This window comes from Sander vitreus, chromosome 14 (genome assembly GCF_031162955.1).
Source record: "Sander vitreus isolate 19-12246 chromosome 14, sanVit1, whole genome shotgun sequence".
NCBI lineage: Eukaryota > Metazoa > Chordata > Actinopteri > Perciformes > Percidae > Sander > Sander vitreus.
The window spans coordinates 28,031,946-28,052,425 of NC_135868.1; the positions used below are offsets into that span (position 1 = coordinate 28,031,946).

General features: G+C 39.4%; 1 protein-coding gene across 5 annotated transcripts in view; it reads left to right on the forward strand.

Annotated features, from left to right (window-relative positions):
* Nucleotides 1–20,480, forward strand: part of thrb (thyroid hormone receptor beta) — a 162,722-nt gene that overhangs the window by 6,819 nt on the left and 135,423 nt on the right. Inside the window, exon 1 of one of the 5 annotated variants that reach the window (XM_078268358.1) lies at nucleotides 16,440–16,458. The exons of 3 other annotated variants lie outside the window; for them this stretch is intronic. The gene's annotated coding sequence lies outside the window, so the exon portion shown is untranslated. Of the gene's footprint in view, nucleotides 1–16,439; nucleotides 16,459–17,593; nucleotides 17,613–20,480 lie in introns of those variants that run through there. One more of the 5 variants, XM_078268359.1, reaches the window with a different exon arrangement.

The following is a 20,480-nucleotide window of genomic DNA, read 5'->3' on the forward strand; positions in this document are numbered from 1 at the left end:
TTTATATAGCACTTTTAAAAAACTGCAGTTACAAAGTGCTTCACACACATGCACAATACATATGAATGAATGAATGAATGAATAAAATAAACATGAGCTAGAAAATACAAATTACATTTTAAAACAAAGCATAAATGGTTGCAGCCCTTTACACAGAGGCTAATGCAAATATTCATTCATTTAGAATTTGATGCAACACATTCCAAAAAAGCTGGGACAGTGGCAAGTTTACCACTGTGTTACATCACCTTTACTTTTAACAACACTCAATAAGCGTTTGGGAACTGAGGACACTTATTATTGAATCTTTGTAGGTGGAATTCTTTCCCATTCTTGCTTGATGTACGACTTCAGTTGCTCAACAGTCTGGAGTCTCCATTGTCATATTTTGCGCTTCATAATGCGCCACACATTTTCAATGGGAGACAGGTCTGGACTGCAGGCAGGCTGGTCTAGTACCCACACTCTATTACTATGAAGCCATGCTGTTGTAACACGTGCAGAATGTGACTTTGCATTGTCTTGCTGAAATTAGTAGGGACGTCCCTGAAAAAGACGTTGCTTGGATGGCAGTAGTGCTCCAAAACCTGTAAATTTCTCCTTTAGCCATGTGTCACTATGGGATTGTAAAAAAAAACGCAAACACATCTCATTTTGAAATATGCACCCTCTATTATTATAATCAGTACTAGTGTCCTCAGTGGTTCATAGCGATGTGAGTGACTTCTTGGCACATAACCATTAAATGTGGCCCTTTATTCAAATATGTCAAAGTCGTCTTGATGATCTTTCTAACTGGCTAACTGAGGCATAGTCTGTTTGTTGTGCACGTAATCCACACTAAAAGCAACACTACCAGGGACAATTTTTTTATGTGTAGGACCAATTAATAGCGATGGTCAAATGAAGCTTCGTGAACCACTGTCTATTTTCTGAGCTCACTAGATGGCGCTCTCTGTCCAACAAATGGTTGAAAACACACAGAATTTCCATTCCTTTAACCTTTTTCTTTGAACCGAGAGCGCCATCTAGTGTCATGTTTTTATCCTTGTGTCAAGTTTCTGTGTTTTAGTTGGTTTCATGTTTTCTGTTTGTTTTCATGGACTTCCTGTTTTATTTTGTAATCCACTGTTTGGTTACATCCCTGGTCACTTGTCTTCCTGTCTTTGTTTGTTTCCCGCCTTTTATGATTATCTGCCTCCACCCTAAATGTTATTCAACTGTGTGTAGTTGTCTTCCCATCCCCCGTGTGTGTGTGTGTGTGTGTATATATATATATATATATATATATATATATATATATATATATACATATATACTCCCCTTTGTTGATTTGCCAGATTGTTACTCCTCGCGTGTCTCACTCTCCAGCGTTTTCTAGTGTTTGTTTCCAGTGTTTCCTGATCTATTGCCTGAATTTTCAACCATGTCTTCTGCCTGTTGGATTTGTACCGTTGCCTGGATTGTTTATTCATTAATGAACAAACTCTCCTTCTACTCCGAGTTGATTCGAGCATTTGAGTCTGACATTGTACCCGTGACAGTACTGTCCTGGGTACAATGTCGGACTCAAATGCTTGTTTTTATTTCCATTTTATTCTATAACTAACTTGTACAATGTAATAGTATTATATTTTGGACTCCCCTGATAATTAGTTATTTAGTTGTGTCAGTTGTAGGGCTCCTTAGTATGAAAGCTAGTCCAGATTTTACAAGGTTTGTATTTGCTGCTTACAACCACAGCCCCGCCACATGGACTGAGCCATGGACTATTACAGCCCCCCCACGAAAGGAAACTACAGTAGTGACAACAGCAGATACATTAATCTATCTTGCAGTTGCAATATTCAAGGTTTTACAACAAGATAATTGGTTGGCAGATCTACTCCTGCCGTTGCTCAGATAAAAGCTTTAAAAGGCTAGAATCAACTTCTCGTGCATTCTGCCTGTGTTAGGCTGACCTTTCGTCAGTGAAATGGAATCACATTGGCTGTAAGGGTTCCGGTAACAGGGTACAGGTAACGGGATCCAAAAACCCACACCGGGACACAGCTGGTAAAGTTTAAAGGCATTTAACTCCGTCACTGAGGCAGGATTACAGTTGGCAACTGGTGGACTGAATCAGACAAGAAGCTCTCTGACAAACAAGCAAATGGATAGGTAGGCAAACAGGTAACCAGCAAGGGCATTCTGGCAACTTAAAGGGGAATTGGAGACCTAGTCTTAATGAGCATAACACAGCCTTGAAAATGGTTATATAATGTCTCCTGTGGCTCTGGAGGAGCTCTATCAACACTGAGAAATGATAACATCAGGGTTATCTCAGCATGGGCTTGGAATAGAGAATATAGTTTAAAAGATGTGGACATTTATCAGTCATAGAGGGTCTAATGAAAATATGCGAGGGTTTTCCCTGCCATTATAAGGTTTAGGTGCAGCAACCAAGCCTTTTTGTGCAGCACCTAAGCCAAAATGAAAGTACCTAAAAGACCTATGATCTAATGATTGTCTTTATATTGTGTGTGTGTGTATGTGTGTATATATATATATATATATATATATATATATATATATATATATATTATATATATATATATATATATATATATATATAAATAAATAAATAATGATAATTTATATATAATGACTTGTTTTGCAAGTTTTGTCTTTTAGCTTTTTGACCGTTATATATTCCTGATCTGGCACTGATATAGAAATAATAATGGTCCAAACTGACTACAAAGAGACGCCAAATGACCACAGAGACCCAGAACAACCCCAAAGAAAACACAAATGACCAAAAAGAGACATAACGCCACTACAAAGAGATGCAAAAACCCACAAAGAGACACAAAATGTACGGAGAAATTGCCCCTATTATTTAATTGAAAAACGTCACAATTTCTTGAGGAAGGGCACCTAAACCCCTCGCCAAATACACGCACCTAAGTCTTCCACAAACACTTGATGCTATTGGGTTGCATTGTGGGGCCTGTAGGATCCAGACTTAAGGGGCTTTTATACCTACCTCGTCCGGAAGTTTGGACTTTTTAGTTTGATCCGCACTTAAGTACAGGTGTAAAACCTCCACTGGACCACGGTCCAGACCAAATGGAAATCATTTTTTGGACGGTTCGGACCAAATACAGGAAGCTCTGGCAGGCTATAGCGTTTCATAAGACCGGGGAAGCTCCTGGTGTGTGTGTGTGTGTGTGTGTGTGTGTGTGTGTGTGTGAGAGAGAGAGAGAGAGAGAGAGAGACACAACAGCTGTCTAACAAATTAGTAGGCCTAGTTTATTTGTTGAGTGGTAGTAAATGTACAGTACAGGTTTCAGTGTGTCTCTGAATAAATGCTGCAGCTCCACAAAACCCAAGTAAAGTTCCCGTGTCTTGCTTCTCAACAAAGCAACAAAACTAAAAGAGCCGTGGTAGCACGGGGGAGAGCAGCAGTCAGTTGGAAAAAACTCTCAAAAATTCCCACACCAGAGAGAGGATACGAGAGGACGGAGAAGCTCATCTACAAACCTATCAATGTCAAGGATCAGGAGATGCAGCTCACATACCATATGTGATGACAACGGGACGTAGTTGTTGTGTCATTTAGAGTTCTTTAGTGCGCTTGCATAACTGCAGTGTGAAACCAAAACTAACCGGATCCAATGTTTACAATGTAACAAAAACATTAACTTTGGTCGGGACCTTGGTTTCGGATTTTCAGGTGTGAAAAGGCCCTTACAGATTTATGGAAGTATAATACTCAATCAACTTTAGGTTTCCCTGAAATGGGTCTGAGCGATGAATCCTTTTCAAATCGAAATCGAGATTTGAAGGACTGCGATTAGCCAATCCTGAAGCCTGCAATTAATCGAATGTGAATTATTTAGTTGAATGTTTGGTGGAACATTTGGTTTAACATTTTTGATTCCTCTTTTCATTATTATATTTACTGTTTCTTCATAAGATACATGCTGGTATAATGCATAATGCAGGTTGTTTAAAGAAATGTGCTATTTTTAGTGGATCTTTCGTAGATCGTCAGGCAAGTAAAACGCTACGTTGGGCAAGTGAATATAATGACCCAGTTGCCAGTTCGGGTGTCAGCTTATCATGAATGCCGTTATCGTCTCGCCCCCGTCGGAGAACGCTTGTTGAATGATTTGATGTGAATGTTCCGTTGACCAATCAAGAATTGAGTTGGTGCCTTTTTTTTACGCTTTTGATGCTGTCAATTTTTTTTTTTCTCCTCATTTGATGTATTATGACATTTGACGCTTTTTTGATGCTTTCTTCAGCGTTTTTACCGGCGTTGTTTTTAACCCTTTTGACGCTTTTTAAAAAATGTTTTTATTTGGATTTTTCTTTTTAAGTTTTTAATGCTTTTTGACATTTGTTTCTACGTTCTTTTCGACACTCTTGCCTTGGGGCAAGTTCAACCCCTTAACGTTGAACCCTGTGGGTTGATTCATACTACAAACCAATTTATCAGTCTGGTTGATTTGCCTGCCTCATGAGATTGCATTACTTTATTAATCAGTTTAATCCCAGCCAGGAGGCCTTGCTAGAAACAGATCAGTGTTCTGTAAATATGATGGGATGATATGAGGTGAGTCGAGTTGCTCATTAAATACCTTTCTGCAAGTCTAAACATTGTGCTATCTTTGTTGTACCTCACACAGCACTTCATATATTTCAGACACATGTGGAACGAACACACACACACACACACACACACACACACACACACACACACACACACAATCTGCCTGCCCTGGGGATCCATCTGTCAGTGTGTATTTTCAATATATACTTTTAATACGAAATACGAGCCTTTGCTGTTTTTATCTAGTAAGACTGAACTTTGAGCTCAGTGTTATGCGTACTGTAAGTTTTACATATCTTTCAAACCTCATCCCTGTGAACTCTCATTCCCCTGATGACTTATTATGGATCTGATTATGTCAGGCATTTTTTGTTTTGTTTGGATTCTAGGATGATTATGATTTTATTTCTTGTGTTGGCTTCAGTTTGATGCTTACACTTCTTGCTCTTTTGTAACATCCTCCGCAGTTCGTAGAAGTTTAAGCCAACAATTTGTGTACTAATATGTGTCCTTTTACTGAATCGGTGTATTTAAATACCTGTGGTAGCTTTCAGTGTTGTAAACACATGGCCGTTAGATTTGTGTCTGAACTCAAACTCAAATTTTTATTATTTGTCTAATTTAAAGGCTTATTCTGTTAGTTGTGTGGTTGATAGTGATGTTTAGAAGTCAGAGAGACGAAGGGCACTATTTTAACGATCTAAGCGCCTGGCGCAGGTGCATTTACGGCGTGTCCAAATCCACTTTTGCTAGTTTGATGGCGGAAAAAAGGGTCTGTGCACCAGGCGCATGGTTCAAAAGGGTTGTACTTAGTGTCTTCATTAATCATAGGTGTGTTTTGGGCGTAACATGCAATAAACCAATCAGAGTGTCATCTCCCATTCCCTTTAAAAGCCAGGCGCGTTTGTACCTTGGCACATTGCTATTATGATGGAGGATTTGCACCGTAACATTTGTATTTGTAATCGTGTGTGTGTAACAAGCATAGTGTGCGCGCTGTGCATGAGCCTAGGCACATTTTACTAATGCGCTGTTAAAATAACAATGAAATGCTGCGTTATTGACTTTAAACCAGGTTTTTGACACGCACATGTACCTGACTGGGAAAGATACCACTATGCTCGTTACTGTAAGTAGGCTACAATAAAACCTAAAAGTAAATGCGTATCAATACCCACTCTCCTGTCTACAGGCATACACATGTAGGAAGTGATATATTTCAATCTCTGTCTGGGCACAGTCCACTCTCGTCCACCACGCTGTTTACACAAACGCAGCTCTACTCTACTCTAAATAGCTAATTTTGACAAACGAGCTGAAGCAAAAGCTGTCGGTTTGTAGTCTAACTGTTTATCTTAGTTTGCCACAAATTTTGAAATTTGGACAAATTCTTGTGAACTTAACTGCTGGCTAAACTAACCATCCTCTCTGCAGAGCATCTATGGATGTATTATAAGACCAAAACAAACCAACGTGGCTCCTTAATAATGTTGATAAATGTGAAGCCATTTTTATCATAGTGATTCCAATAGGATTAATATTGCTTACATTTTAAGTAAAAGTTATCATTGTTATCATAACATTGTGCTATAAAATAGAAGTTATGGTATTTTGCCTTTGTATGACCGATTATATTTTGTGGGCAATGCTAAGGCAGAATACAAGGGGTATTAGGGTAGGGTAGGGGGTAGTATTAAAGACAAGAAAATTTTAATTTTGTAATTTTTTTTCACAAGAGGCTACCGAGTCTACCTGCAAAATTTCGGTCAGATCGGACTCACACCCTAGGAGGAGTTAGGAAATAATTAGTGCCATCAGGACCAAGACCCACGTAAAGATCATCAAATGGGATGTTGTAATGGTTAGAGCTGTAACGATTCAAAATTTTGCCGTACAATTAATTGTCTCCGAACAAATAGCTATTAACATTATGATTGTCTTTTTCAGTCAAGTTTCAAAAATATTTATTACCTTTTAAACAAATTAAGGTTTTGAATAACACACATACACAGCCTATAAAATGTTTATCATAAAACATTTCTTCTAACTGTATCCCCCCCTTTGTTATTTTTGTTACTATGAATGTTTATAGGGTCAAGTGCCATAAACAATTAAAATAATACAAATAAACAGTAAAGTCTGACCACTAATCACTTATATAATTACAAATTGGCATATTTAAACAAAATCAACAACTACCAGTCATACACCTTAAGATCTTAGCTAATGTTGGCAATTAATTGCGGTAAAACAAAGAACCGTGATTATGTATAAAAAAAAGGGGCCTAATAATTTCAGCTACAGGTAGGTGCTATCCTACCTGTAAGCCCAATGTTTAGTCAATATTTGTTTACATTTTGGCAAATTAGCAACCCTAAAAGTAAGCTGAATTAGCTATTGGCAGTTTCTGTTTGCATTGTACTCATAGATGTACAGACAACTATCACTAGATTACTTTGATACTGAAGAAAAGTTGAAAATGTGATTTTCTCGGGCAAGTTCTTTAATGTCTTTTTTTCTAGAATTTCTGAGATATTTCTGTACATATATTCCCAATGGACATATTCATATTCTAAGTGTCTGACAACATTATGGAAAGGATTTCTAAGGATATTGACCTTTCTGTTAAAGAGTAAGTTCCTTTTTTTAAACCTAAAAACATCTGCAAAATTGCTAAAGCCACCAGTAAATAAACAGTAATTTTAGCATCGTAAAATAAACTTAATTAAAGTCGTCAGAAACTAAATAAAACTGTGAAAAGGTGTTTTGGGTCGTCTTTCCACTTTTCCAACCATCACAAATAAACACAGTTTACCGATGTGAAATTATATTGGCTCTATACACGCTAGTATTGATTTTTTTTTAAATGGAGTCTGTTTCTGGTTAAACAGAAAGGTCTTAAAGAGGTTTTAAAAAGGTCTATCTCTGTAGGGATCCTTTCCATAATGTTGTCAGACACTTAGAATAATAATCTGAGCCTGTCAGCGGCAAAAACAGAACTTTTAGAGGATGAAACTGACGATGTACATTTGCCCCATAGGGTTACATTGCAGCCCGGTCTGTGGGTGCCGCTTACAGCGTTCACGCTTAATACTGGACCAATTTCAAAGGTTGTTGTTCCCATCAGTCACTTGCACACAAACCTAGGAAAATGGCGTCCAGGTTGAAAAAAAGTTACCCTTTAAGTAGGGTTGGGTACCGAGACCCGGTGCTAATACGGCACCTGTGCCTTAACGACCGGTAACTACTGGACCGAATAGCAATGCAGATTTCGGTGCCTCATTTCGGTGCCACTGATATGTCTGCGGTGCTCTCTGATGCTCTGAAACGGACGTTATAGGTATCAGAAACATCGCTGCACATGAGGCTAGTTAACACTACACTCGACAGCAGCTAACGTTAGCCTACCGTTAGCTAGCAGCTGGATTAAACATGGTTAAAATGCTGACAGCTAAACAGTGTAAAATGTGACTGTATTTCACTGTAGAGGATCCAACAGCGGGACGTTAAGCAGTGTGCAGCTGCCGTTGTTGGGAAAAACAACAGACGGTGCATTCACTTGAAACTGGTAGCCTGCATTCAAGTTATTATCGACTCAGTTGGAAAATGTGATTTCACATACTTCCATGCACCAATCAAGATTTAGCAACTTGAATCCGAATATGGCAGCAGTTGTGGGGTTGTTTTCTTATATTGCCAGCCAACTTTTCTCTGGTTTTACTGGTTCTGTGGGATTATCTGAAGTTCCTTTGCTAAGTTAAAAAAAAAAAAAAATGCCATAATTGTAAAATAAAAAGATGGCTGTAGTGTGGGCTTATGATGGAAAAAGGTGAGCGTAAATGTGCACCATATGTGATTCTATGTTTTTCTTGGATGTTTTTATAAACGAGAGAAAATTTTTTGAATCCCAAAAGCTTAGGAATGAGGTTTTATGTCCGTCAATGAGATGTTCAATAACCTTTGAAAAGTCTCGCCATCAGGATCTGAACTTGTCAACACTTAAACGGTCTACTGTGTTTTACACTGAGCTCTTAATAGATAATAAATCCTATTTAATCTAGTCAAAGATATTACTATGTGGCATTTTAAATTAAATTAGGACATTATTATTTAATTGCTCTGACAAACGGTGAATATGGGTATGTTAAACCTAAATCTCGTCATTGTGCCATGATAGCATGAACAATGTTGAACTGCATACTGGACCAAGAATGTACTCCCTAAGGAACCATTTCAAGACATTCCTCGTTCCCCCTGAACAATACAGGACTGGACTGTTTATTGACTTGCTGTTTGTCAGAGAAATGTGGGTGTTTTAACTACACCCGGGCCACGGTGGTGTTTTACACTATGGACTATGGACCAAAATGAACTACACAGATGCCGAAACAGGAACATTGGGTATGACCATCATGCTATGTCAAAAATAAAAATGTTAAGGTTGAGAACATCAGGCGTCATAGTGGCGCATATGAGTATCAGAGTTGTTTGTCATGTGTGAGTTGAACTGTGAACTTTAAGTCAGACACCAGAGACCTTGGCATCTCAGACCTCTCGGCCACCCTGATAACTAGAGTGTATATACACTACACTGTTAACATACAATATTCTTGTTTCCTGTCACCATAATTTTATATTTGTCGGATACTTTCTGTACCATTTTGACGTACACTATTGATCGAAAGTGTGGAATTTCCTGCCACAAAAGCTTGATTGGGTCCAGTCAGATGGCTGAGATATATGATGTATTGCGACAGGCCTACCTGTCATGCAACACTGTGTGGATATAGAGTAAATTGAAGTTGAATAATTTTTTTTTTTTTTTTTTTAGGGCCAAAACTATTTCAAATTTAAATAATACGTTTGGTGTCTGTTTTTGTCCCTGGTAAAAAAAGCCATTACTGAAGAGTAGAAGAAAAACATAAATATAACAGCTGCACCTTTCTAACGGCAGCGTACAGTATGTCAACCATAAAATATTTCAGTGGCATGTCTTGCTACTTCAGTGTGGACAATATGATATTGACGATGAGGCTGAACCCTTGACAAACTGTGGCGGGTGGTGTTGTGTTTGGCTGGCTGCACATACTGTACTCTGCAGCTGTCAGAAAAAACAACTTTGCCTCGTCTATGGTGCGTTGCTGTCTAGATATCGCAATATACTCATTCATTCATTATACATCTGATCACCAGTAACGGATAACAGGAGTAACAAATGTATTCTCGTCATTACTGGGGGTAGACTTGAACTGACTTAAGTTTCATCACATAGCTAATCATTACTTCGTTTATTGTTATTCTGACGAACCACTAGTCACTCCCTCCAGGATTTTGCGATGTTGCGATCTCGCCAATTCACGCAAATTCAACCAATCGCCGCGAATTTGGTGCGACCGCAACTTTTCCGCACATTTGACCAATAACCTGAAGTTTCCCGCATCTTCAACCAATCACAGCTGTCCCACGTGCACTCTGAGAGCCAATGACCAAGCGGGAGTGAAAACGGGGTTGATCATTTCCTTGTTTTTGATCTGAAGACGAGACGTGTGTGTGTGTGTGTGTGTGTGTGTGTGTGTGTGTGTGTGTGTGTGTGTGTGACTCATTTACCAACAAAACGTACAGTGAAAGACCGTGCAAAACATTTCAGACCATCCGATACATTTTAACATCAATGTAGACTTTAACGATTTAAAAGTCGCTGAAGTTGCTGCCGTTTGAATCCTTGCTGTCAGCTGTCTGCAGCGGGTGGGGCTACTGCTCCGTACCCCCCGCGACTGACGCTTGCACACACACAAACGTGCACACACAGACACACACACAAACAACACACACACGGTGGATGCAGGAGAAAAAGGAGATGAGACGACACGATTACCTAAATTGAGGACAGCTGCGCTCCTTATTGTAAGTACAGTGATAAGGTAAAGTCAGTACTTTATCAAACCGTATGAATGTGTCCCAGGCCAGGTTAGGAAATTAACTAACAATGTAAATATCAACAAGCCACTGACAGACATGTTCAAATTTGATTCATTCAATACATTTTTTTTTTTTTTTTTTTTTCTTAAATCCACCAGCCATTTTCATATTATACCAACATTTACAGTAGCCTATCCTGAGCCTTTTTGGTAAGGTTACTAGGAAAACTCAGCCCAGGATAGTTTTATTCTCCCCAAAACATGTTTCCTTTTTATTTTGAAAAAAAAAAATAATCGCAATTTTTTTGCAACTTTCACTGTCTCCCACAACTTCATTACAACAAACATACGAAAGACATTGCAACTTTTATCGCAATTTTTTTACAAAAGCTCCCGTGAAATCAGGCATTTTGGGCTGCAACAATCTCAACAAACAGGCCGCGAAATCCTGGAGGGACTGACTAGTATGAGCCAGAAACCTTAAACCTAGTTACAGGGCATAGTATCCTGCTTTCTATCGGAGTTCTTGAGCTGGTACATTAGGCTCTCTCAAAACCAGTATAAGGGGTCATACAAGGTCGTCTACATTTTTCACACTTATAGTTAATTTGCTCTGGTCTGAATCAGCTGATGAGTTTGTAAACGTGGACCCTTTGGTTAGGTTTCGTTTCACACCGAGAAAAATCAAAGCGACCCAACATGCATCATTGCAAACCACGCAGCGTTCACTCCTCTTATTGGTCTGATGTGTCTGGGGCGGAAGCAAGAAAGTAAATACAGGATGAAGGTCCTGTGTTCTGGACTACTGCATATTTCTTGCATCTCCACGGTCAAACAAGCTCATTTTATTTAAATGTTTGAGACATTGTTTCACAAGCGGCATTATTACGTCTGCTCACAGAGACTTTGCTCTGCTCTGCCGCTGTCTGTCTCCAACTTTAGCGGTGGCTGGTTTGACAAAGCTTGACCGCAGTCTATTTCTCTGAGATAAACAAGCTGCTACAGTTTGCCGCTCTGCTGCATCGCAGATTGCAAAACACACTTGAGGACTGTTTCAGGAAGGATGTTTACCAAACTCTGAGTCTAACCCTGAACTCTGAGTTGATTTACCCTGAGATGGGGGAAACTGAGTTTTCAGTTCCAGAACCGCTGATTTGAGTTGGTTCAATCAACTCGGAGTAGGTTGACTTAGAGCTAAGCTCGTGCACCACCACAATAAAAATGCAGAATGAATGGAGCCATGATACTACGATTCACCATGGTAACAACCACAAACAAACTGGTCGGCGGAAATACTCATGCGCACATACAGCGAGTTTGAACATCGTTCATTCGTTTAAAAAGGTGTGGGAAAAAATTGCTGCTCGAGTCAATGCATAAGCATTGACAGTGTATTAATTTCATATTTAATCACAGGTAACCTATAATATTACTTGTGAAAACTGGAATGGTATTACACCTATATCAAATTAGGTGCAATCCTGCGGGCGAAAAAGTAAGATACTAATTATTCTGAGCATGCAGCACCATGATTATTAACAAATATAATTTATAATATTTAATTATTTGTAATGGCTCTCACTGGTTTGTGTCCAGGGAACACTACAAAAACATTAAAAAAAACTCGGTTTATTGAAGAAAACCTGCTCCCGACCAGGTTAGGTTCACAGGCTCAGTTACCATAGTAACTGACTCTGAGGTTAAGTTACTTCTCTTTCTAAAACGGGCTGGAGTTACCCCTCTCTCTCAGGTTTGATTAACCTCTCTTTCTGAAACAGAAAACCCGGAGTTTCGCTCACCTCAGGGTTAAAAAACTAAATCTGCTTTCTGAAACGGAGCCCAGACTACAGGAGACATTCAGCTCAGACTTGCGGAGTACACATAGTTGGGGCGGTTCGAGGTTGGATCACATTCTCATAAATATAGTATGTGAACCAAAAAATAATGCATCTACTAGCCTGCAATTTCAACCTTGCACACAATTTACGGATGTATGATTTAAGGGATGATAACTTTCAAATCCATAACCTATTATGACCATATGACACTCGTTGTCTGTGTGACAACACATCATCTCTCTCTCATCAGGGCCCACTCTTTCCTTCACTCGCTGTCTGTCAGCAGCTCATTGTTAGCCTTCTTTTAAAATATTACACTAAAGCAAAAGCCAGTAAACCCAAGACGTTATAAATGTTGTGTTGCTTCATTATTTCTGAGACCAGGAAGAGTTGGGGGTTTCACGCGGATATTCTGTCTAGTAAGCAAGCTATCGTTTCGACTGTATGACAAATAAAGTGCAGTCTGAACCCAAACCAAATGAAAAAATGCAACAATGTTGCAACTTACTTCACGAATCCCACCGAGTCTTGAAAGCGCCCTACTGTAAGTTTCTCAAACCAGAATACATTTACATTCGCAAACATACAACCAGAACTCTTCAAAAACCTGGTAATAAGCTGGATACTAATATCAATACACACTCATTCGCATGTTCATTATGTGCTACACGGCTTTGAAAAAGTGTAAATAGTGAATACATCTTTCATTTTGTTCAAAGCAAGCAGTCAACTCTTTCCATAATTTCCCCTGACCTTCATGTCAGAGTGGCTGTGTCAAAGTCAGCTAGGACCGTACAGCAATTAACATTCCAGCTGTAATGACTACAGGCCATTCATAAGTGTTGAAAGTACAAAACCATTGAAGTATTGAAGCGATATGTGCAGTAACATCGTAACACGTATTAATATTTAGTATCTAGGGACAGGCATTTGGAAATTATCAATAGCTATAAATGCTGTGCTGCTGTACATGGGAGATTTGCTGCAAAACTGTCTATGTTGTAGCATCTGTCCCTATTCAAATAAACTAATTTGCTTTGGGAGCATGTTTCATTGGTCAGAAGTCAACCACGTGTACTTTTGTCTATAACGGAATCATGCAGCATCCTTTCCTTTCCTTTAACCCAATGCTTGCAGACTGCTTGATTAAGCACCTTACAAGAATGAAATCAAATACTGGAACTCTGGCAGCGGAGCCTTCGTTGGCGCCAACTGCTCTTTCAAACAACCAATAACTGCTAAACTGTTGGCAGTGTCTGGGGGGGTTCGATCGATTACCCTCGTCTGTCCCTGACTCTGGATGCTTAAAGCAGAAGTAGGAGTTTACTGTGTTTGAGGTGATATTTTTCTATGGCAGCGGCGCTAATCATTTATCTCCTGCCACTGTTTACCGCATACACTTCTATCCTAGACTAAGAAAGCAGGTTTCAAAGGTTTAGCTGAAATACAATACAGTGGATACTTTGATAAGCTTCAAGCTTTAAGTCTTCTTGTCTCTGCCTCTACAAGAGTTGTAGACTTAGATTTCAGCCTTTTCTTCCTTGCAGAGCCTCTAAGGTTTTGTCTGACTTGAAGGGGATTTATTATTGGTAAGCTGTGATCTTCAGCTCTCTACCGTTTTGTTTTGGTGGAGTGCAAGTTCAAACTTTGGCTGGGTCATTCAAGGTAACTCAAACTGCACTCCAGCTTGGCCTTGGCTCGGTGCCTCCACCACTCATGCTCTTCCTGTCTGGGACTGTGTGTGCACTCTGCAGCAGGGTTCTTCTAGGATCTCCCTCTCTCTGTATTTGACTCTGTTCACATGCTGGGTCTTGACCAGAATCCCAGTCCCTGCCAGTGAGATCCATTCCCAGGGCATGAGGTTGCAACCACACTCAAGAAAGGTGTTATCCATATGTGGATTGGTTCTCTGTGTTTCCCAGGTTGTAGTAGTTGGTATTCGGGCCAAAGGGTATTGTGTAATCCGAGCACTAATCTTTTTGCACATGCTGAGTCATTTAAACCACACCAGTAGTTCAAGGGGGCTTTCACACCTACCTTGTTTGGTCCGGACTTTCTGACTTTTCAGTTTGATCCGAACCAAAATTACAGGTGTGAAACCTCCCCCGGACCACAGTCCGGCCCAAACGGCCGAAATTTGGTCCGACCAAAAGAGGTAGTCTCGATCTGGATCAAACTGAACCATGGTCCGGTTCGTTTATAGTGTGAAAGCATTTTTTGGATGGTTCGGACTTTCGGACCAAATACAGGAAGCTCTAGCAGGCTATCTTTGAATACCCCAATATGGCACAATTAATGTCTGGTAACAAACCCTTTGCTTGTAAGCAGTGGAGTAACAGAGGTATTTATACTTTAGACCAGCCATTCAATGAGAAAGGTTAGTTGAGTTTTGAAGACCTGGGAGCTAGTTTTGAGGTCGCCAGGACATCCTTCTACTTTTGTCTTAGCTAAAGATCAGCCCTAAAATGTTATGGAGTGCCATGGGGAAACAGTCTTGAGTCTTGAGGCGCACCCAGTCATTAAATGGTTTGTTGATTTTCCTGTGATATCCTGTGTGTTAGTGTCCAAGATGTATGCTAAACTGATGTAGGGCTGAAACGATTCCTCGAATAACTCCAATAATTCGATTACAAAAAATCCTCGATGCAAAATGATTTGCCTCGAAGCTTTGTTAAATCAATGTTACCAACGTTGTATTGCTGATGGACGGTGTTTCCACACGGATCATTATTATTGTCGCACACCAGACGCTGCTCAGTCTGCTGGCGGCACATGCCAGAGCGTAAATAGGGAGGGGCTAAGAGAAGAGACAGGCTGGAGAAAACGACAAAGTGTCCAAAGTTTGGAATCAGTTCAAACGTAATTAAAACGAAAACTCTGGACAGTGTGTCTACTGAAAAACCGAACTAGCTTACCACAATAATAGCACAACGTCAATGCTTCAGCATCTCAACAGAAAACATTTCTCATCCATTCCACGAAGAGGACCCGACTACACCAAACACACCAACTACCAAAAACAGACAAGAAAATACGTTGTGGTGACCACAATTTGATCTAAAGAGCCGACTTGTTGACTATCCCTTCGGATAAACGGCTGATTGTTGCGCACCACTCTCTCTCTTCACGAAAAAACTTGTAGTTCTGAAAGTTAAGTTGCACAACTTAAGGTTTATGTATGTTTAATGTATGCCTTAGTGTGAGGTTGATGTCATTTCAGAAAATGTTTTCTTTGAAAAATTTTACAATGTAATATGGCACTTAAATGCACTTCATATGTTTAGTTTTTTGAGAGATGATATTGTAAGCAATGTAGGCAACAAAAATCTAGCTTTTTCCGAAAATTGAACCAAACTATTGTTTATTATTGCTCTTCAATAAAACAAAAGCATTTCTTATCCGATTAATCGATGGAATAATCGGTAGAATACACGATTACTAAAATAATCGATAGCTGCAGCCCTAAACTGATGCATGTATCCATAGGAGAACTCCCAAAAGTAAAGAAATGGGAGCGAGAGCTGAGCCCTGAGGGGAACGCAATTATTTGGGAGACAGTTTGGGACAACATTTTCCACTGTTCCAAGAACCCAAATCCCCAGTATATCCACTTCAACATAAGTCATAGGACATATTGGACTCCTCAGAAGAGAGACGTCTCTAAAGCCATTCCCACTCCCTATTGCAAGTTCTGTCAACCTGAACAAACTGGAACTTTCCTGCATATGGTCTGGGAGTGTGAACAGGTACATGAGTTCTGGAATAAAACATCAATAATATCTGAGGTGATAGGATGTCTAATTCCGACTGACCCGATTGTTTTGTTACTTAATGACAACTCTAAATTACACCTGCTTGGGAGACAGAGGAAAATTTGGCTAGCCGGCTCAACTGCATAGCTCAACGCTGGCTCCACCCCTCACTTGCTTTGTATAAAAAAGTGGTTGCCGTATTTTCTGGACATAGTTATGCTTGAGCTCTCTACAGCAAGGATTAACAAGGCCAGATCATCAACTATCAGCCTATGGGAAAGCGCAGCAGCACAAATATCAGACTTAATGACCTCAACCCCACAAGAACGAGAGGAGAGCGATTAGGCAAGGTGTGGTTTCTGTTTATTGGTTTGTTTTGTTTTCCTCGAAACTGCAGAGGGTGGGGGGTGGGAGAGGGTTTTTGTTCTTGTTCAATTTATGTTGATCTGTTCTGTGCACCATCTGCTATTACCTGTCACACGGTGATCACAAAAAAAATTGGCATGTTATTTTAAAATGGTAAAAAAAATGGTAAGGAAATCAAATTATTTTGAAAGCTAAAACAAAGCAAACATTAGCTATCTTGCCATTCTCTTTTGAAAGTTTAAAATGAACATAAGTCAAGGTCCAAGATGTTATACCAGATGCAGTATGTGTATGTATAGATGGACATCCTCCCTTTGCATGGACATATTCTTGTACAGTATTTTGCTGTAACACAACTGCATTTTTTTAAAATACATTGGCTAAAAATCACACAGCTTCTTCTCAGAGTCATTAAACAGTCAACGCAGAACATTTTACACACATTGCTGGACTCACTCTCGAGTGATAGTGATGTGTTTGAATGTTTTGCGTCTGTATCAAAGGTACTCTGGTAATGGTTGTCTGTACATCCACTGTGACCGAGCAAACACCGACTCTATACCGCCTCTTTAAATATATACAGTATAGGCCATAAGAAAAAGAAGAACCGTACGAGAAATCTGTGAAAAATAATTAATTCTTATTCTGCGCTGCAATTATTTGACACACTAGCTCAGAAAACGACCATGATATATGACACAAAAACAAATACATGGACCATGTAGCCTAGTTGTTTTCAGTCACACCTCTTCACCCTCCTCTCATGTTCTCTCAGCATATCACAGACACTTAGACAGAAGCAAGTAAAACCGATAGGCAGAAAGGAAGCTGTCAGACTGCCCTGGATGCTTCACACTGTCAGACTTGGTGTCATTTCTTTTTGTTCTTTGCCGTTCTGTAGACTCTCTAGACCTGCATGTATGATTGCGCAGAAGAACACAGGTTGACTCATGCTTGTCATTCTGCTTTCTTTTCCTGTGTCACTTCTTTTTTTCTTCTTGTTCCCTAAACCATATGTTAGTCTCTAGTACACAAGTGTGTGTGTGTGTGTGTGTGTGTGTGTTTCTGTGGTTGCCTGTTCATGTTAAAATCATTGAAGAGCAAAGAAAGAAGAATCCTCCAAAATGCTGAATTCTGAGTGAGTGGTTATTTTGCAGACTATTTACTTGTAGAATAGGATGATCTTTATAAGATGTACTTTGGAGATTAGTTACATGAAAAGAAGCATGTAAGCAGAGCTGCAGAGGAAGTATGCAGTCAAAATTGCACTTTACAGAGAAACCACGTTATGGGCGTTATCAGTGGTTAACAGCCTCATAGATATAGGTCCAAAGGGGCGAAGCTCGAAACCTTGAAAATGGATTTAAAAGTTTTTGTTGTGAGAGGATGAGACATGGGGACTGCCCACAGGCATCCCAGTTTTATGTCTTCACAATGGGATTTTCAGAGAACACACATTTGGCTATTTTGATTTTCTTTTAAATCAGCTGAGGCTACATTTACATTGCTACGTTTTGGTTTAAAAATGAAAATCTTCTGCTACACCTCTTATTCCCCCTTCTCTGGAGTTTCTGAGCCCCTGAACCAGAGATATTTGGAAATACTTTTTTTTCCCCCCAGCTAAACCACCTATTGAAATTTGTTTTGGTGTCGAAAATGAAAATCGGAGCTTAAATCACAATCTGTTTTGGTTTAAAATTCAACCATTTGGCACTCAATCAAAGATGTATTTGTTTTCTGGAAATGTGTTTAGAAAAGCTTTGAAGTGGGTTTGGTAGCCTGTGGTGGGACTGGCTGCAGGTGCAAATGCTTTTTAAAAAGGCCGCGACAAAGCTTGATTTGTGCTGAATGAATCAAAATCCAATAATGTTTTTGTGTTCTGGGCATACTGTAGATCAGGGGAGTCACATTTATTTTAGTTCATGGGCCACATTCAGCCCAATTTGATCCCAAGTGGGCCGGACCAGTAAAACCATTGCATAAATACTGATTAATAGCAATACATTTGTGCCTTTCTTTTAGTGTAAAGGGGTACAGGTATTAACAATCTGAGATGTCTTAAGAAAGTGCACTTTCATCAATATGTGTGTTTTTAACTGTATTCTGGTCAGGATGGAACAGTAAATGAGTCTGATAGTGGCGTTGAATATTATATATTCCTTGGGCACTGAAAGGTGCTGTGAAACGTACAACGAAAGACCGTGCAAAACATTTCAGACCGTCCGATACATTTTAACATCAATGTAGACTTTAACGATTTAAAAGTCGCTGAAGTTGCTGCCGTTTCCATCCTGGCTGTCGGCTCTCTGCAGCGTGTGGGGCTACTGCTCTGTACCCCCACGATTGCACACACACAAACGCACACACACGGTGGATGCAGGAGAAAAAGGAGATGAGACGACACAATGACCTAAATTGAGGACAGCTACGCTCGTTATTGTAAGTGCAATGATAAGTTAAAGTCAGTACTTTATCAAACCGTATGAATGTGTGTCCCAGCCCAGGCCAGCATAGGAAAATAACTAACAATGTAAAGATCAACAAGCCACTGACATATGTTCAAATTTGATTGATTCAATAAATTATTATTTTTTGTCTTAAATCCACCAGCCATTTTCATATTATACCAACATTTGCAGCATCCTAAGCCTTTTTGGTAAGGTTACTAGGAAATTTCAGCCCAGAGTAGTTTTATTCTCCCCAAAACAAGTTTCCTTTTTATTTTTAAAGAACTATACCAAAAAAAAAAATCGCAACGTTTTTGCAACTTTCACTGTCTCCCGCAACTTCATTGCAACAAACGCACATAAGACATAGCAACTTTTATCGCAATTTTTTACAAAAGCTCCCGCGAAATCAGGCGTTTTGGGCCACAACAATCTCAAAAAAAGGCCCCGAAATCCTGGAGGGACTGATTAATATATTTAATAAAGGGTTCACTATTGGTGCTTTCACAAATATTTACACAATAAGAGTTTTGATAAATAATCACCAATAATTTGGATACCATGGCAAATTATAAAACAGTAAGTCCGGTAAGTCCAGAAATGTGTCCTATCACGATATCCAAAATGTAAGACAATATCTAGTCTCATATATCGATGTCGATATAATATTGATATATTGCCCAGCCCTAATCTCCACCGTCCATAAATGTCAATAAACCTACTTGGAAATCACTGACACTCCTTTATACTTAAGATCTTGCCTGGAAAGCATCACATTTAAATGTTTTCAATGTTTTCGTCTGTATCAAGAAGTACTCCGTTTATCATCTGTAGATCCATGGTGACCAAGCAAACACCATCTCTATACCGCCTGTTTAAATATATACATTCCAGAAAGAAAATAGGAACAGTAAGAGGGACAAAAATCCATGAAAATTAAAATCTGTTAAAAACCTGTGGACTTAGGACTGGGCAATATATCGGTATTATATCGACATCGATATATGAGGCTAGATATCGTCTTAGATTTTGGATATCGTGATATGACACAAGTGTTTATTTTCCTGGTTTTAAAGGCTGCATTACAGTAAAGTGAATTAACCCACATTATTGGTGATTATCTAAACTCTCATTGTGTTAATATTTTGTGAAAGTACCAATAGCTTGGAAACAAGCTTCAGAGCCCAGAGCACTTCCTGGGGGCCCAGAATTTACCTCCTTGTGTGCTCTTATTTAGTTTTCATGTGTGACTAGGCTGTAACTCTGCAATTCCCCATTTATTTATCTATGTAGGCAAAAAAACAAGTTTCATATAAACTGTCCCAAACCATCTAACGGTATGATAAATGACCATATATGGTGGAAAAATGGATAGACCGCGTTGTTTTCATTCTCACTTCTCATGTTCTCTCAGTATATCACAGAGCCAGACACTTGGACAGAAGGAAGCAAAACAGATAGGCAGAGAGAAAGCTGTCAGACTGTGCCCTGGATGCCGCACACTGTCTGCTGTGGTGTCGAAAATGCAAATCTTACCAGTGTATTGGCGTGTGTACTTC